General features: G+C 38.2%; 1 non-coding gene across 1 annotated transcript; it reads left to right on the top strand.

Annotated features, from left to right (window-relative positions):
• The first annotated feature begins 18,056 nt into the window (after positions 1 to 18,056).
• On the top strand, positions 18,057 to 18,162 carry LOC118970744 (U6 spliceosomal RNA). The gene has a single exon (XR_005058832.1). It is a non-coding gene; the product is annotated as a U6 spliceosomal RNA (small nuclear RNA).
• The last annotated feature ends 331 nt before the right edge of the window (positions 18,163 to 18,493 follow it).

The following is an 18,493-nucleotide window of genomic DNA, read 5'->3' as shown; positions in this document are numbered from 1 at the left end:
TTGAGTTCACTGCTAATACCTGAGCAGACCCCAACGCTGGAGCTAGGGCTCATGTCCTTTTGCAGAAGCCGGGGATCCCATGAAGGCACATGTCCGATAAATAGCCAGGCCACCCCTACACAAGGTAAGCATAGGAACTAGCTCTGGCAAGAAAGGCCTGGATGTTTCTTTAAAAAGGTTTTTGAACCCACTGCAGACCCAGATGAAGGCTGTTAAGGTCTCAAAGTTCTACTCCATTAATATTAGCCAAAGATAACCAGATCCCCACCTCAGGCAAAATGAAACATCAACATAGTCCTGAAAACATCTCTAGCTTGGAGAAGAATACTTCCCATTGTGTGTTCCAAGACAAACCATTATGAAATGTCCATGGAGGAAATAGCAACAAGTTGTATGAGATTGTTGTTCATTTATAAGCCAGCTAAAAGAAGAGAATATTTAGCAACAACAATAACTTGTTTGGAAAATGAAAGAAATAAGAAAATGCTAAAAGGCTTATGAGTGGCCTTTCTTTTGGACAATAATTGGCCAGTGAAGTCAGAGGCCTGTTCAGGCCACTCCTTGTCTGAAATAATAGAGCCATAATATTCATGTAGAAGGAATGTTTGTGCTACTTTTCTCTATAGCCAAAAGAGGAGGGGTTAAAGTCAGTTTAACCAGATCATTAAAGGCCATGTTTTAAAGAATGGAAACCTAAACACTATCCTTCGTAACCCCCAGGCTATGGCCCACTATGTTGAAAGAAGATTGTTCCTATTGGCTCTGATCTGAACAAAACCATAATAGGACCAGCTTTGTAGAAGTATCTGTGCCTGGGGCTCTGTCTAGCCTGAGCTCATGCTCTTCATGCAGCTGAATATTATAGATAGAAATAAATACCAAGAAATTGTCAATAAATGCAGCCACAAGTTGATATTTATAACATTTCTCTAGGAGAAAATAGTAGTGGTCTGTAAAGGAATAAGCTTTAATTGGTGATTTCTGTTCCTCATGTAGAACATTGACTTATTAAAACTAAACTTGCACTTTTACAATCAAATAGCTGATATACAGTTTAGTGCTATTGTCTAATAAAGGAAGGCCATAACTTTGGATAGGAAGGTCCTTTTAAAATATGGAATAAATTATACTCCAATAGAGTGGGCTATACCTGTAGTATAAATAATGGCAGGAAACTTGGTGAGAGGGGGTCCTTAAACAGCTATGAAGGAAAAGTGAAGCTTCCCTGGAATCTAACTACATGATCTAATACAGTAGCCTAACAGATTCTGATAGAATTATGTTTTTAGGTAAGTTTTTTGAGGTAATGATAAATTTGAAAAAATATTCAGTTATTTGAGGTTCTAAATGGTCATGTGAGATTTTTGTTCCATGTGATACCTCATTAACCTTATTGTGGTTGTTTTAAGTTGATCTACTTTCTGATATGTGAAAATTAGATCCCCTCTTGAATGTTTAAATAGTCCCCAGATAATAGGAAGCCACCTCACTTACTGGAGAACCTTTCAACCCATTTAGTTTCTAGGGCTGCCATGCCAGAGGGCCTCACTACCTCTGTAAACACCCTACTCACAAAGAAGGTCATATTCTGAGGTACTGGGGGTTCCAACCTCAACATATCTTTTTGAGGAGATACCATTCAATCAGTAATACAACCCTGACTGACTTATTCTGAGGAATTGAGAAAGACTTTCAGAACTGGCTGCCTCAAGCACTATGAGGATGCTTTGTGCAGCCAACTTAAGTGATCCTGAAACTAAGGAAACTTTTTGTTCCCCATCGGAGAAAGGGGCAACTCTGTCACTCCTTGAGGTGCCAAGTCATAAACCATGGCATATGCCCCCCTGTTCTTCCTCTCACAGATGAGAGGCTGTATGAGGTAGTGATTGATTGCACTCACTCAAGTTCAAGTTCCGGCACCACCACCTTTAGCTCTGAGACTTTAGACAAGTTTTTTATTGTCTCTGATCTGCAGTTAGTCTGTAAAATGGAGATGATAATAGAACTTCCTCACAGGGATGTTTCAACGTTTAAATGAGTCAGTATATGTAAAGCTCTTAGAACAGGGCCCAGCTCACAATATGTTAATGTTAGATATTTTAAACTATTTTAAACTTAGATATTTTAAATAAAGATATGATTTTTAAGTATGAGGAGTAAAGTGCTTACCATTTCAACAGGAGACTGATTAACAAAGAAACTAGATTTTCCATAAGAATACCCTTAATGACCCTCATTCTATATGCTTTCTCTAGTTGTGACTCCTTTTACTTTTTATGCCCTTCTTCAATTAATATTCATAACTAAGAAGCCTCTCAGTCTAGTTTTGGCTCACTCTGCTCATTGTCTCATGTTGCTCAATTTCACCAACATATCAATATTGCAGTAAGTTGCTGCTTAAACTAGTGTCTCCATCTCTGGACAACTTATCTCCTCCAAGTTACTGTAGGCAAGTTCCTCAAAACTTGAGCCATGTTTTCCATTTCTTCTACATCCTTTAAAACTTAGGACAATTTAATGCACATAAGCAGGTTCTGGGTGAATCCCAAATGGTTGGACGGTAAATACAAAGTAAACTTAGGCAATAAGAGGATCCTCTATTGCAGGAAGTTCGCACATCCTAGGATCATTTTTGTGAATGATTATTGTTCACAAATGTTTAGAAAACTGCAGCAAGGGCATAGAATATAAAACCTAAGGAAAGATTATGGCTGGGAAGAATTGGCTTCAGGCCCAACATTGCTTTATCATGGTTCTGGCAGGTAATCAATAGGAAACCCTGTTGCATAGACATAAATCATAAGTGAGTTTTCATCAGTCCTATGCCAAGTCTATGCCTGTATGAAATCCAAGGTCCCAGTGCCAAGGCGCCTTATCAGTCCATATGCAAATAGGCCTTTGATAAAATCAAAGAACAGCAGAATTCAGAAGAGACTGCAGCCTTGTATTGCCAAAGCCAGGTAGACATTTCACTCTTCGCATTGGCCAGTGACTGAAGAATGACTGCAAAAAGAGACATTTCTCATGTAGTGCTCCTCCTTAGATGCTCACGGGGATTCAGAAATGGTAAAAAATCAGTCACAATGGCCACTCTCCCTAAGAGCCTATTCAAAAGGATCTTTTTCCAAAATGCTTGAAAACTTTATCTGAAATGTATTGGAAGACCATTAATAAATATAAAAAATAAGCCTTATATATAGTTTTCTCAAGGAAAAAGGGGAAAAAATAGTATTAAAGACTATCTCCTCTGTTAGCAAAGAAGTCAAAACGTTCAGCCTCTCATCCTTTTCTCAAAGGTATCACACCTGAAACTCAAAATGATTTAAATTGAATAAATTTAATTCTATGCTCATTTATTTTGAAGACTGATGATTAATTCAAGATGCATAAATCAGCTTACAGATTTATAAGGTTCTTGACTTTTGAAATTCTTTTGAAGGTATCTTAAAATACTTTTCTTTAGATCAGCCACCATAGTTTTTTATAATACACTAGAAACTGGAATGCCTGAAAGAAAATCTAGATATTTTGCTCAACCATTCAAACTGCCTGGCCCCTACAACACACCCACAAAGAGGAAAGATCCTCTTGATAACTGTCCAGTGCAGTAGCCACTATCCACATGTGGCTATTACATTTGAATCAATCAAACTTAATAAAAATAAAAATTTCAGTTCCCCAATCATGCTAGCTATATTTCAAGAGCTCAGTATCACAAATGCCTAGTGGCTACAGTGTCAAATGTCACAGGTGTAGAACATTTCTCTCATCACATCAAAAAGTTCTGTTGGACAGCTCTGCAAGTCTGCACCATCCTTTCACATCCAGAAAGATCTAAGTTTCGTATTATCACAGAGGACAGGCCTCTTTTCTCTCTAGGTTCTGCAGAGAATCGTGATCTCACTGCAGCCACATCTCTTACAAAGAGTGTCCAAAGAAAGGGCCCCAGTTTTCCAACCCTGGGACCAGATACATATGCAAAGAATTAATAGGCCTTTGATAAGGCCAGCAATTCTCAACTGCATTGGGAGAGATGAGGCATATCAATTTCTGTATCAGTTGCAGAATGTCAACAAAATGGCAGAAAAGGAGATTCCAGCTCTCATATCCCCACAGAAACATCAATTCTGCAACCACCCATTAACTTGTATGATCTTGATTGAACCCTGACTCTGCTTGTGCCTCAGAGAAACCAGATAGACAATGCTGCTGATGATCTCTACCTGTATTGACAAGCTTCTTATGAAGATCAAAGGAGATAAGGGATACGAAAAATGCTTTCAAAGATAAAGCAGTACACAGTAGTGATACAATTTAACTGTGTTCAAAGAGTTGAATGTCATTAATGTTTTAGGATTAACCAAAGTCTTTCTAAGGATAACAGAGAGGAAAACTTAATGGCCAGCTGAACTAGAATAAAATCTGCAAGTTAGAATAAAATTTGAACATATTAAAGGTGAACAATTCAGAAAGGATCACTAGATCATTTTCTGCTGCTGCTTTAATTTGCAGAGTAATGTGGAATAAGTAAACTTGTTATATTCATGGAGCAGATGAGCTATTAAATTAATTTCATGTAAACAACCCAGATAAGAGGCAGCATGTTATTGACATGGAAAGCCACTCCATTTTTATGTAAGTAACTACCATCCTTATAAATAATAATGTTTTTCATGTAATACACCAAGGAAAGCCTGTCTCACAGAAAGGAATCACATCCTCCCAATTGCCAAAAACTTTGAAGCCCAGTGCTAGGTATAGCATAAGTGCCTAGTTAATATTGTAGACTAATTAGGGTAAAAAGCGTTTATATATAAATAAGAATATTGTATAAAGGCACATGCAGATAATTCTTTCAGTTCTTCAATACTATGTCCAGTTTGGAGCCTGAAACATAAGTGAATGGAGATCTTGGAGTCACTCCAGAGAACAGCAATGAAAATGATTAAAGAGTTGGAGAATGGGGGCTATAAATCATGACTACAGGAATTGGGGCTTATTTAACCTGAAAGAAAAAGCTACATGACTGCACCAGATCCTTATATCTGAAAGTTAGAAATGGTAAGATTTGCCATGACCCATCCATACAGCTGTGTAAGCAGAAAGAAATCCAGAAGCAACAAAGATATTTTCAGAGTATTACTATTATTTCTGAAAATATCTAACTCTCTTTCTCTTCTCATGGTTTTCAGAACAACCAACAACAGCCCTGGGACAAGCAGGGTGTGTACCCATTCAACTCAGGTTTATCAAGTGCCACTGACACCCAGGCACCTTGCTGCCCTTTGGGAAGAGAAAGAAGCCAGGTAGGGCATGGCCCCTAACCTCCAGGAGTGTGAGGGTTAGTCAGAGATGCTACGTGGAAAGAGAGTCCCAGGGTGTCAGGAAATCTCCTATGTCAAAGAAAATGCAGGTCCCTTAGTGTCTCCAAGGAAGGCACAATCAGGTTGACTTGGAACGCTGGGGCAGAGAAGGAGCTGTGTCACTGAGGTTTTAACGGTGCAAATGAGTTTGCTGGGAGAAAGAGACAGGAGGGTAGTAAGGCCACCATACTGTGTGAATGGAGGGATAAGCCTAGAAAATCCAGGCAAGACACAGAGCCTGAAACATCGAGGAAGGCAGGAGCAGATCTAAGAAATGTTACTACATCTACTTTACAGACAAAGAAACTGGGGCTCAAAAGCCTCAGTGACATGTGCAAGGTCAGCAGTAGTTGATGTCAGAGCTGGGACTGGAAACCACAGTTCCTGATTTCTAGTCTGTTAGTGCTTTTTACAAGTCCTTGTTACTCATTTAGCAACCCTAAAATGCCATGATTCACCCAACAAAGACTTCTCTCCATTAGAGCTGAAGCTGGCATCACTAGAAAACCCATGTGGTTGAGTAGTTTGGTGCAGGGAAGAGCAGATGATCACATGGTGCAAAGTCATGGTCACATGGTGCAAAGTCACCAATTTCTATAAATACAAAATAAGTTACTTATACAGAGTTTGATTTAGCCAAAGAGTCATTTAATAAAAAATAAAGTATCTCATCTATATTCTGTTACACCCCACATGATAAAGATAACACATATAAATTGGAATTAAATCATTCTCAGTTTTTTATTTTTAATTGAAACAAAATGTACCACTGTACTCCTGCTGTCAGGAAGAGTGCTTTCTGCCATTGCTCCTCCTACAGCCTCACGTCATTTTTTTTCTTCATGTTTTAAATGGAAATGTTTCACATGCCTTCAGTCTAATAGTAATCAAAAAGGTATTCTGGATCAACACTAACAAAACATGGGGAGAATAGCAGTTGGAGTCCAGGCAAATCTCAAGATAAAAAAAGAGTCAATGAATTAAGGAGTTAGCAATTTATTTTATTATTTTATTGGTTTCTCTATAGTCTGAGGGTAGCAAAATCACTTCTGAATTTCTGGATTTGGGGAATCTAGACTTACTTAAATCTGAATACTTCTGTCTGAGTAACTTACTGGAAATGAAGAAAAAGTATATTTCCCATCCTTTTTATTAGTGTTTTGAAGATTCAGTGGAATAAATTTCATAGAAAACAAATACTAAGGAAAATAAAACATTTTATTGTTCCCAGGCAGGTCCTCAGGCAATATCCCAGTTAAATTTTTACACCAATATTCCTTCTTGACCACATTTTCAAAATGACCTCCTTTTATCCTGCCACATGACTGGAAATCACCTTAAAATTCAATATCAGAGGATGAAGTTTCCTGGTTCAATTTCTCAAGTGTCCTAATTGTAATTGTATCAAATTTGTTGGTAGTGGTTCAAGGACAGAAAAGCTGCCCTTTTAATCCCTTCTTGCTGGTCGTCCTCTCCTTACACAGAAGCCCTGTAATAAATGAGGAACACACCATTGTGATCGGCGGTTCACACCTGCATGTAATTACCTCTGGGTGCATGCCTATAGGAAGGGATAGGTGTCACTAAAAAGGGCAATTTCTAAGCCATTAGTTTGTAAGAATTCTGGCTGCCCCCTTATGATTTAAACCATGAACAGCATGACCTAGATGTTCTCAGGTATTAGTCTTCCCACTCACCTTTCAGGGAACTCCTGAGTTATATTCCTTAGAAAGAGTGCATCTAAAGCTAATAGTTTTGAGGATATGTCTGAACTCTTGACTTCATGTCAAGCTAACCTAAAAAATGAAGAAATTCAACCTCATCCTACTGGTAAGCACTGATCAGGTCTGACACCACTGAGGAGAGGGTTCAGAGACTGGCACTAGCTGGTATCTGTACACTGGCAGGGAGACCACGCAAGCTGAGCTCTGCATAGATGGGTGTCCCAGCATGGAGCCTGGAGGCAGAAGGCCCTCTCACTGAAAGCTGCAGGGGCATGAGTCAGAGGTGTTGTCTGAGTTCCTCTGCTAAAGAAAATGGCTCAGGGGGTTTCTGAACAGCTCATGAAGGTAAGGAGATCTTGGGATAGGAAACGGCCTGGAGAGAAAAGAGAGCAAGACAAGCAGGAGGATGTTTGGGAAAACTGCATAGAAGCGTTTTCATATATCCTCAGGATGTATTGTGCAGATAGGCTGGATATATTTAAAGGTCTGTGGATGGAGCTGTCCTTGCCTCATGAGAACCCTCCCCTAGCAGGGCTGCCTGTTTGCCTAGGACACACTCTCCAAGGCACAGGTGCATTCTCACTACTGTTCTGTGGGCTCTACCTTCTCCTCCTGATGGGTGAATGGGGCTGAGGAGCTCTTTCAGGCATACTCAGGCTGTCTCATGGAAATTGGTGTGAATTATTGGACTCTAGGGTAGTTGGTGGGATTTCTACCATTCCTATATTTCTTAAATATCTCTTCTTACTAACCAATCCCTCATTAGAATTCCATGTCATCGTTAATAATGCTTTATATTAGTTTTCTTTCCTCTGCATAATAGTTGCATCCCTAAGACATTCATAGGAATTTCACATAATGGTGAAAGTATACACTTTTTGTTTATATGTGAAATGGAGTTAGGCTCCAGACTCAGAATAACTGTAAGAGTTTTTTACCTATGTGTGAGAATACTGCCTAACAGCTCTACGGATCATGCACAACACAATCTTATGGAGCCACCATGCCCAGCAGATCTGGATCAATGGTACTTCCAGAAATTCTGCAGTCCACAATCTGAACAAATGTATGTGGCAGTCCTATACTACACAAATACACATTCAGACATTTGACAGTTGGGCAGGATGTAGGGCAGTTCTTCACTGTGCAGGACTGTCTCACCTATCATAGTGCATCACCTATTCTGTAACAGTAGCAAATCCCAGTCACCCTGACAACCAAGAACACCCACTGATTTACAAACCACCCTGATGGGAAGAACAGCTCACTCATGCCTCACCACTCTGATGTCATCTTTTAAGCTCTCATTCTTGCTCCAGTCACACCAGTCTTCTTGACATTCTTTAACCAGTCCACATTCCTTCCTTCCTCAAGAGCCTCGCTACTTATTTCTCTACATGAGACAGTCTCAGGCTCAATATGTTCAAACTCTCCTTCACTCTCCTCAGATTCCTGACCAAATCAGAGGCCTCCTCTGATCACCCTCTATAAAATAGAGGTCCCACGCCCACCCCAGCACTTCTTGTCCCTCTTATTTTGTTTTATTTTTCTCAACATCATGATCACTGTCAATATCACTATATATTTTACTGGGTTGCCTATTTTTTGAATTCCCTCACTAGCACTTAATTTCCATGAGGCCAGGAACTTGACTGTCTTGCTCACTGTTCCCAGCACCAAGAACAGTGCCTTACTTGTACTAAGCACCCAGTATTTATTTGTGCAATGGGTAGAATATGTTAACAACTTCACTCCTTTTCCCATTTATCCAAGTCAGTGAATTCAGTCACCTCACTTCCCTTATGATCTTCCTTATGCAAAATTTGAGTTGCCCTGCCCAAAAGTAACAAAGATCAGAGTCAGAAAGTTCTGTCTTAGAATATTAGATCACATTGATGTTTCTTGTATAAGGGGATGCATACAGAGTAACTTTTAGATGAGAAGGTATGTACTAAGTTCATTTAATTTAAGTGTACTTCCCATGTAGATTTGGAAGGCAGAAAGGATAGAAACTGCACCCGATATGACACAAGTTTCTTGAAATGCATTCCCATATTTAGTCTGTACGACCATCTTGAAAAATAAAGAAAAATAAAGCTATCTCACCTGAGTGAAAACTAAGTCTCAGTGATACTAAGTTAATATCAGAGAGGAATTCAAAACCATGTCTGCCAGACTCCAAAAATCTATGGTCATTTAACCACATCACTGGAGTGAGGCAATAAAATATGTTAAACACTAGTACAATTTCCTCAGAATTCAAGCATCATTTTAAGAGAAAGTTTCTAGAACACAGTTTCTAGAGAAATATCTTGATTCATTTCTAAGAATATTTATTCCATGCTTGTTTATGACTACTATCTAGAAACACTTGAGAAATAAAGTCAAATCTCCCTCATCTTAAGATGAATTATGCATGATTTTGGCTTATCTATGGCAAACTTTGTTTAAAGTCAGTTTATTAACCAATAATACCATCTCTGTTTAATGAATTGCTTTGTTGATGTTATTGGCAGTTTGTATTCTGCCTACTTAATTACTGTGTCCTAAGATAATCAATCTCTTATCTTACCAAGGCCAAGGCCAAGGAAATTATGAGACAGACGCTTCTGTGCTCCTCCCATCCCTTCCTTGTTAGAACCTGGCTAGAGGAGAACAGAGAAACACAAGGAAGATAGACTGCAGGGAGAATTGCTTACTCAACAGTAGGTCTGAATTCTTAAGGTCAGTAGCCAGAATCCAAGTACTCAATATCCATCCCAATAGCCAGTGTTCAGCTGACTTTGGACCAGTGTTCCTATCCTTAGAAGTCAAAGAGCTGTTAGTGACCCCTGTGTGCACCACACTGAATGTTTTCTACATTATTATTTAATCCTTACAATATGAAGATTTGCTGTTAGCTCTAATTTACAAATAAGATGTTGAGAACCTTGATTAAGCTTAGATACACAGGAGCCAGAATCCCACCTAGAGGCATCTGACTCCAGAGCCCATGCCCTTGGCATTGAGCTCTGCTGCAGGATAGGAATATTCTATGTCAGAGAAGTCAGGAGCATCTCAACTCCCAGTGCCAGTCTGTGGGAAGCAAGACCTTTAGTTAATGGCTACATAGAGCCGCATGATCTGTTACCCTGGCCAAGAGCAAGACACAGCCAGGGGGCCCGAGTTCCAGCTGAGTGTACAGGGCTCAGAACAGGAGCTAAAGCAAGAAGCAGAGATGGAGGACAAGACCACAAGTAGATGAATACGACAGGAGTGAAGAAATGCATGACAGGCATATGACTGCCTAGGGCTCCTCCCAGGCACATCAGTCCCTTGGCAACATACATCATCTGTGACCCTACAGTCAGTGAGTCTCACTCCATTAAGGCACTGCACACATCTCAAAGCTCCTGGGTGGAGCTATATACAAGGACCTAACTGCAGGTAAAAGTTAGCAGAAGATGACCTTACAGTCCAATAAAAATAATCAAGACTCTCCAACATACACAACATTACCTCCATCGTTCATTCTACTACTATTTCCTGAATACACACTATGTACCAGGCATTTTTTTGGAGGTATACTTTTAAGATGCTATCCAAATTTGAATAGCCTGTATATGTATCTTTACAGATTTGCACTCAATTTTAACTACTTTATTCCCAAGTTGTATTCCCTGAAACTTGCCTGTAGTAGTTTTTTCCAGGTAGAGGAAGGGAAGGGAATTCCAGGCCAGGAAATAAGTGGCATGAACACATGACCTAAAATGTGAAAGGTCTCTGGCTGCTTTGGGCAAAGGTGAGAAGTATAAGGTGGGTGAAACAGAAACTGTAGAACATGGGGGTTAAAGGTAACAGAGTTGCCATCTTCATTTTACTGTGTCAGGGAAGTTTCAGGTCAGGGAGAGAGATGGTGTAAAAATAGTAGGAGGCAGGTAAGGTTTTGTGTTATACCTCCAATCACACTCTGCCCTTCAGTCACTTTAGTTTTCAGTCCATCTCATTCTCAAGATGATGTGCTTTGAAATCCAATCATTTCAGTTTAGGATCTGTTCCAAGGAAGATTTTATTTCTGGGAGAAAAACCTAGATGGGTTCCCAGCTTCTTTTCAGTCCAGCTTTCATTCACAGCATGATTTTCTCACTCTCTTTGATGTGGACTTTCAGAACATCATTGGGTGTAACTAGTATTCAAATATAAGTTCAGTAAATCCATCCAAAACCAAATTCAAATGTTTTCACAATATTCCTCATTTTAGATCGGGCACATCTTCATCTTATCCACTTACCAACCTTGACGGTCCTCTTTTTCAGGCCATCAGAGCAGCCCCAGTAAAGTTTATGGGTTACCCCAAACAAGAGTGCCCAACTGAGGAGACAGGTAGGGGCTGAAATCCAGCACCTGTTCTGCTCTTGAAGTTGTGGAGCTAGACAGGAGGTGGTATCCAATCCAAAAATAATGCATCTGGTTTTTTTCCATACAAAGAAACTGTTTAGGCTACTACAGTCCTTTTGATCCAACATGCCTAGATGACATATTACTATCTCAGTCAAAAAGAATAGTGACAAAGAGATAATTTGGTCTAGAAGAAAATGAGTTGAACTCTAGAACAATAACAAAATGTAATTTTATATAAAGTAATACAATACATGCAAATAAATGCCTGCTGTATAGTAAGCAGAAAAGTGATGGCTACTTGTTAATTATTATTTTATATTTAATAGTATGATTTTTATGATTTTTATTATAATTATATATGTAATAACATAGTTGATATAATATTAAGCTAATGTTATACTAATCCATATAATAAATAATATATTAAATTATAAGTTACTATATAGTTTATTATAATCATTATTTTCAAGCAATTGAGAATATTTATGTAATTTACTAAAAAAGAGTTACAAATGAATCTATGACTAATGTGCTATCATTTCAGTGTAAACTCAATGTAGTGATTCTGATCCGTAGAATAAGACAAATCTTATCATGATATATTTTTTATAGCTGAATCAAATATATGGAAATGTTTCAAGTTTTGACAGAACTGGGTGAGAAAGTACTCCAGAGTTACATTATTCTTGTTAATTTTCAGGATACTTAAAATATTTCATAATTTTATATAATACATAAATATCTTAATCCCTCCGAATAGAAAAGACATCCTTGATTCTGAGAGTGGGCCAATCTTGACACTAAGTCAGGTGGCTGAGGTCTAGTCCCATTTACTTCCTGTGTGTCCTTGAGCTGGTCAATTTATTACCTCTCTTACCAAGCATTCTCTCACCTGTAAAATACAAGAATTGGACTAGATGATCTCTCAGGTTCTTTACTCTCAAATTTTATGACCAAGTCTACTCTTTGGCAGCTAAAAAAGATGGGGCTAATTTTAATGCATACTGTCTGTCCCCATATCTTGTATATGACTGATTGCAAATCCCTAGAAGGTAAAATGAAGGGTTAAAAAAGTGCCATGTGCTCCTATTACCAATTACGTTGTGAGGCTGCCTCAAGTTTAAATTTAAAAAAAAAAAAAAACATTTAGTGAAAAACAGAAGGTGGAGGGAATGTGCTATAAACAGTGTCACCCCTACATATTTACTGAATTATTCATAACCAGTATGTGGTAGAAGCATAATTTTTAAAGCAGCATTTTCCCCAAATACCTGAGTGTTCTGACACCAGTAACTAATTATTTAGTTGGCATTACTTTGAAAATCACAGTGTTTAAAGATTGATGTCTCAGATTTAAATTTATTTTATTCTTATCAATTTCCTTTGGATCAATTTTGCTGTGTTATATTGGAATGAAATATTTGCCATAGTTCACTATCCCTTCTTATTACTTTCCAGATATCCTTTTTAAATTTTTTATCCTTTAATTCTTTATCCAATTTTTTTCCATTGAAACATCCCATTTTTTCCTCACCAGTGAGGCCCTTAACTTTATTCAAATGGCAGAAAATAATCATGCAATTTGATAAATTAATATAAGAATATTTTATTTAATTATAGAAGAAGAAATATTACTTTAGTGATTTCCAGGGTGATACAATGAAAAGCATATTTGTTCCACTCTATTTTGCTGATCATTATCTTTTATCCTCTCTACATTTCATTTTATTTTTTACTGAAGTAGAGTTGGTATACAATATTATATTAGTTTCAGGCATGCAACATAGTGATTCAACAATTCTATACATTACAAATGTCACCATGCAAAATTATTAACAATATTATTGACTGTATTCCCTATGCTGAACTTTTCATTCCCATGATATATTTATTTCACAATTAGATGTTTGTACCTCTTTATCTCTCTACCATTTTATATTTGCCTCTTCAAACTGCACTTTGCTCCAATTTTTAGCAAAATTATATTGCTGTCCAAAATTCTTTCTCAAGTAGGATTAGATATATTTGTCTTCTACTGCATCTAACCCACAAAGTTACATCACAAAATACTAATATTAAATGAAATTATATGTGAAATTTTGCATAGCAGAACTCATATATCAATTGCAGTTTAGAAGGGACATTAGTAACAGCTACATCTCAGAACTTTAATCTAGTATCATGAGTCTCCCAAATGAGCCAGTCATAGCCCTTCCCTCCTTTAACTGTGTGGGGAAGTTGGGGTTCCTATGGCCAGGATCCTCCTTGAACTTAAATCACTTGATGATGTAACTGGGCTGTTGCTAGGCTACTGCTTCCACTCCCGTAGGCAATAAGCTATTATTACACTATGTAGAACACTGGGCAGAGGCAGAGATGCTAGGGCTCAACCTACCGCTGGGAAAACAAGCTGAGTAATAAACCCTTTCACCCCAAAAACGTTCCACTTTCATTTCTTTGGTCACATTGAATCCATAGTGAACTTGCCCAGGGCTGAAACCCATTGGCAAGACAAACTGTAATCCCATAACTACTTCCCCTTGAGAATCCAAGGTGTTTCCCTGATGGTTCTCCAGTCTGTAAGCACAACCTCCAGTTCATTCAGGTCATACACAGGTTTTAGAAGAACTTTCTAATCTCCAGATTTTCTGAACAGGAAGGGCTTCTGGGCAGCCATCTGATTTGAGAAGGTAGTTAAGCAATTTGCCATTTTTCTTAGATTGTATGAACATTCAGACTATGTTGGGTGCCCCTCTTCATTAGCCATCCCTTGGATCCTCAGCTGCAACAGTGACGTGACTTTTTGTTTGACCAGGAAGCCCTTTTACAGTGCATGTCCCAGACCATGGAAATTAAGTCCACTTCTTTATATGGGCTTTCAGTGTTAACTATGTTATGGGCTACTGCCCAGTGGGTATAAACCAACAGCTTTGTACAGCTTTGTATACAGAAGGAACGTTTCCTGGTATTCAGCCTGAAACATTTCTGTCTCTTGACAACTGTCATGATTAGCCACCCTGGAAAACTCTTTTAATTGGATCAAAAGTGTAATGTGTTAAATTTTTTTAAGTTTTCTTCATCTTTCATTCATTCAACAAATGCTTACTGAGAGCTTCCCACTGTGTGTGTCAGTAATTGCTCAAGGTACTTTGTATTTGAAAATTGACTATATAATGATACTAAAATACCAAACTTACTATTTTTGGTGGTTTTTCCATTTTCTTTTTCTTTTTCTTTTTTTTTGCTTATTTCAACCTAGAAGTCACAATAATCTTCAGTGTTACACCTTAAGAGTAAGTACAGAAGGGCTAAATGACATATACAGAGAAATAAAATCAACGAGGTATTTACCAAAAACTTTTCATTTGAGCCCCCTCCCCACCCCACCACATGCTGACTCTTTCTCATTCTCCCTCTCCCTTTCGTATTCCCTAAGCTTTCCATTCATATTTCCCACTCTATGCCTAATAACCAGAAACCTCCTGTTGGTGAGTAATGTGTTACCAAAACTGGGTAAGCACACCAGCCCCCTTAAACTTATCGTCTGCCTTGGATATATTATTCACTTAGTCGTAGCACCAGCTGGGTCCTCTGGGAAACTGGCGCTGAGATGGAGTTAAGAATGTAGGAGATCTACTGGGCTGTGATGGGGTACGGTGGCAGGGGCAGATTAGTGCTTATGAAAGATAAAATGGGAGAGGAAGTGAGGTAGGGATGGAAACGCAAGATGAAGCACCCAGAAAGTGTGAGCTAGTTTGACAAGCCCCGCTCAGGAATAATGGGCACAGGGGCCTGAGACTGATAAACAAGGTGCAACAGAAACTGGCTGAACTAGATCAAACCAGGATGGCATCCAATTTGACCAGAACTAGACCTCTAACTTCATTAAAATCTCATTTATATGTAAAAACCATGCCCCTCAGTGCCATAACAGTTTACAATTGTCATGACAACCCCTGGAAGAGACCTAATAAGGAAAAGACCCCCTCTTCTAAGAATCTTTCCAGAGAAATCACGACTATTCCACCCCCTGCTTTACATGCTCATTGTACTTCCAATAAAAGAGTTAACAAGCCAGCAGGGAGGGGCTGCTCTGTCCCCTGTGCTTTGCTGTCTAAACTATACCTTTAATAAATCTGCCTCATGCTGTACCTGGCTTGCATTTCATTTCTGTCCTGTACATAGCCAAGACCTCATACTGTGGGGAGCCATGGAACAAAGCTTAATTGGGCAGAAATGGCCCAGTGCTAGTAGCTCTGTGCTCAGTTGCTGGCTAGTAACTGCACAGGAAGAGCATGGCTGCCTCCGGAAACCTGAAGTGGGTCCTGAAGGCATTAGCACCTGGAGGCTGTCAGCTAACTGCCCTCCCCGTAGCTGAATGGACTGACAGGAATGACCCAAGGAGAGACCCAGAACATCTCTTGGGTACTGAGGACACAGAGAACCCCAGAGGACTGGAGGGAGGATAGGCAGTTTGAATGATCTGACCCCAGATCAAGGAATCACTCCTGGCTCCCCACTCAAGAGCCTCGTGTTGCTGGTCATTCCCCAGTCTCTCCATATTGCTGCCTCCATACCTATATGTACATGTCTTAATATAACATGAGTTTTGAAAACTAGAGATAAAAATAAAACCACAACATATTAAATTCTCAATGGGTATTGTCATTCTATTAACCATTATCATTGTCATTATTTGTTACCAGTTGTTTTATTGAAGATCTTGTTGGCCTACTTCAGATTTACCTCAGGTTCCCAGAGCTGCTGGAATAGTCTAGCTGAGTGGACAAGAAGGCTCTGGGGGCAAACCGCCTGACTTCAAATCCCAAGTCTACCACTATGAATTGTGAGTTCTTGAGTCAGTTATGGAGCTTCTCAGTGCCTTAGTTCTCAAATCTGCAAAAGAATAAGTACCTGCAAAAGAACAGTACCTACTTTACTGGGGTTAGTACAGGAAGTGGATTTAGCACAGTGCAAGCCACTGCTCGATAAATGGCAGCTGTTAGTACTTAAAGTTATTTTACTTTATTATAAAAGTAATACAACATATAAAAGCTTGTTTTATGTAATAATATAAATATATTCATATACTTTCACATAAATATATAATTTATGAATATTTGTTATATTTTATTATATTTTACATGTATCATAATGTATTACATAACAATGTATTACATTGGATATATGATAATATAGTTTTTATTATAAAAATAATATTTAAAGTATATTTTAAAACATTTCAAAATAAAGCTTTACTAAACTAGAATAAATAAACTCAAGACTCAAGAAATCCCACTGGTTTCATATCAAAAGACTAAATGCTTCTCAGTTTGTACAATCCCAAATAAGTAGTCTTTACTGCAAAGTCAGCCATATTCCTAAGTAGATTTCTGCTAGCACCTAGTGTGTTCCCAACATACTATCTAAATCTTCCCTGCTCATCTTTAATGATTATCCTACAGGTTATTATAAGGAGAAAACCATCATCTCCACAAATTTGAACGAACTTTCTCCTTTTTCCAACTCGAGAAGCAAAAACGCATGCAATGGACTCTATTGCCAAACTGCTGATGCATTTATTTCCTTGGTTTGTGCCTGCAGTTTTGATTCTAGATACATCCACAGACTGTATGACATCTGGTTGGAAATCTTTCCAGTAATCTGGGTCTTTGGCATCATGTTGACAAAACGGGCTGATTGATTGTTCTTGACATTTTTTTTAATCCAGATGTTTGAATTTCCTGAAGGCCTAGACCAAGTGTTAGTTTGTTCTTGGAAAGATATTACAGTGTGAACATCTTGAAATTCGGAACTGTATTTGATAAGCCTATTCAGCAAAGTGCCCTGTAATCTCATAAATGCTACTTGATTTGTTATTCAGCCAAATTAACTGAAAAGACATTGAAAGGATTCTAGAGATGCTGTACTCAGGAAAGTTATTAGCAACAAGGAACAAAAGTGAAGAAACAATCACTAAATGGCACTTATGCATTTTGGGTTACTTCCATAGACTCAACTTGTGACCTGAAAATCATGTACTTAAGTTCCTCTGTCTTATGAGTGAGTTATTTTCTGAATGCCCTGTTTGTATTTAGAATGAATTTATCCATTAGCAAAAGTTATAAAGGATGGTAAAGTTCCAGCCAGTCCACAAAAATCTATTTAAGTGGCAATGAATCTGCATGTTATTAACCAGCTCCCAGAGATCTACCTTGAATCACAAGGAAAGGAACAGTTAAATCAGCAACTTCATGTATCGAATGATGGTAGGACAATGAGGGACCTGAAGTGTCAAATCCGAAGGGAAAATGTTTTGTTATAATTCATATTATACTGCTTACTATAAAGTCTGAATTTAGCTTTATTTAGTATCATCTGAAGAGAAACAAGTACTTAGTTTTATTTAATAATTAACATGTGATTATGTTAGATTGATTAACTCATGTCTTGTTTTTCCTTCCTTTTTAAAACAAAATGGTATGTACTGACTCAGTACTTTGTGTTGAGCCCTCTATACATGACAGTTTTAAGATTCTGATGCCCAATGTTCTTGGATATTAAAGTTGTAATAAAAGAGGAGTACTTTGTGCTCGCTTCAGCAGCACATATACTAAAATTGGAATGTTACAGAGAAGATTAGCATGGGCCCGCACAAGGATGACATGCAAATTTGTGAAGCATTACATATTTAAAACAAAAAAAGGTATACTCTTGCTACCTGAACTCATTCTTATCAAGATACAAGCTGAAAAAAACAGTGAAAGCCCCTGCCACTTATTTTCCATTTCACCCCAAAATAAACACTAGCTTGTTAGGCCCCTTTTCTGGAATAGGCATTGCTTACCCATTTTGCTTCATGTCCTTGACTGAAGAAGTTTCTTTAACTCTGGGTTTATGAGGAAAATATAACATTATTTGAAAGAAATTAAAGTAACATTATAGAACCAGAACCAAGAACACTGTCCTACTCATTTGTCTTAAAAGAAGAATAACTAAAGCAACAAGAAAAATAACATAATGAAA

Source organism: Manis javanica, chromosome 1, assembly GCF_040802235.1.
Source record: "Manis javanica isolate MJ-LG chromosome 1, MJ_LKY, whole genome shotgun sequence".
In the NCBI taxonomy this organism is placed as follows: domain Eukaryota; kingdom Metazoa; phylum Chordata; class Mammalia; order Pholidota; family Manidae; genus Manis; species Manis javanica.
Note: the sequence above shows the minus strand (reverse complement) of the source record. Positions and strands in the feature narration are given on the sequence as shown.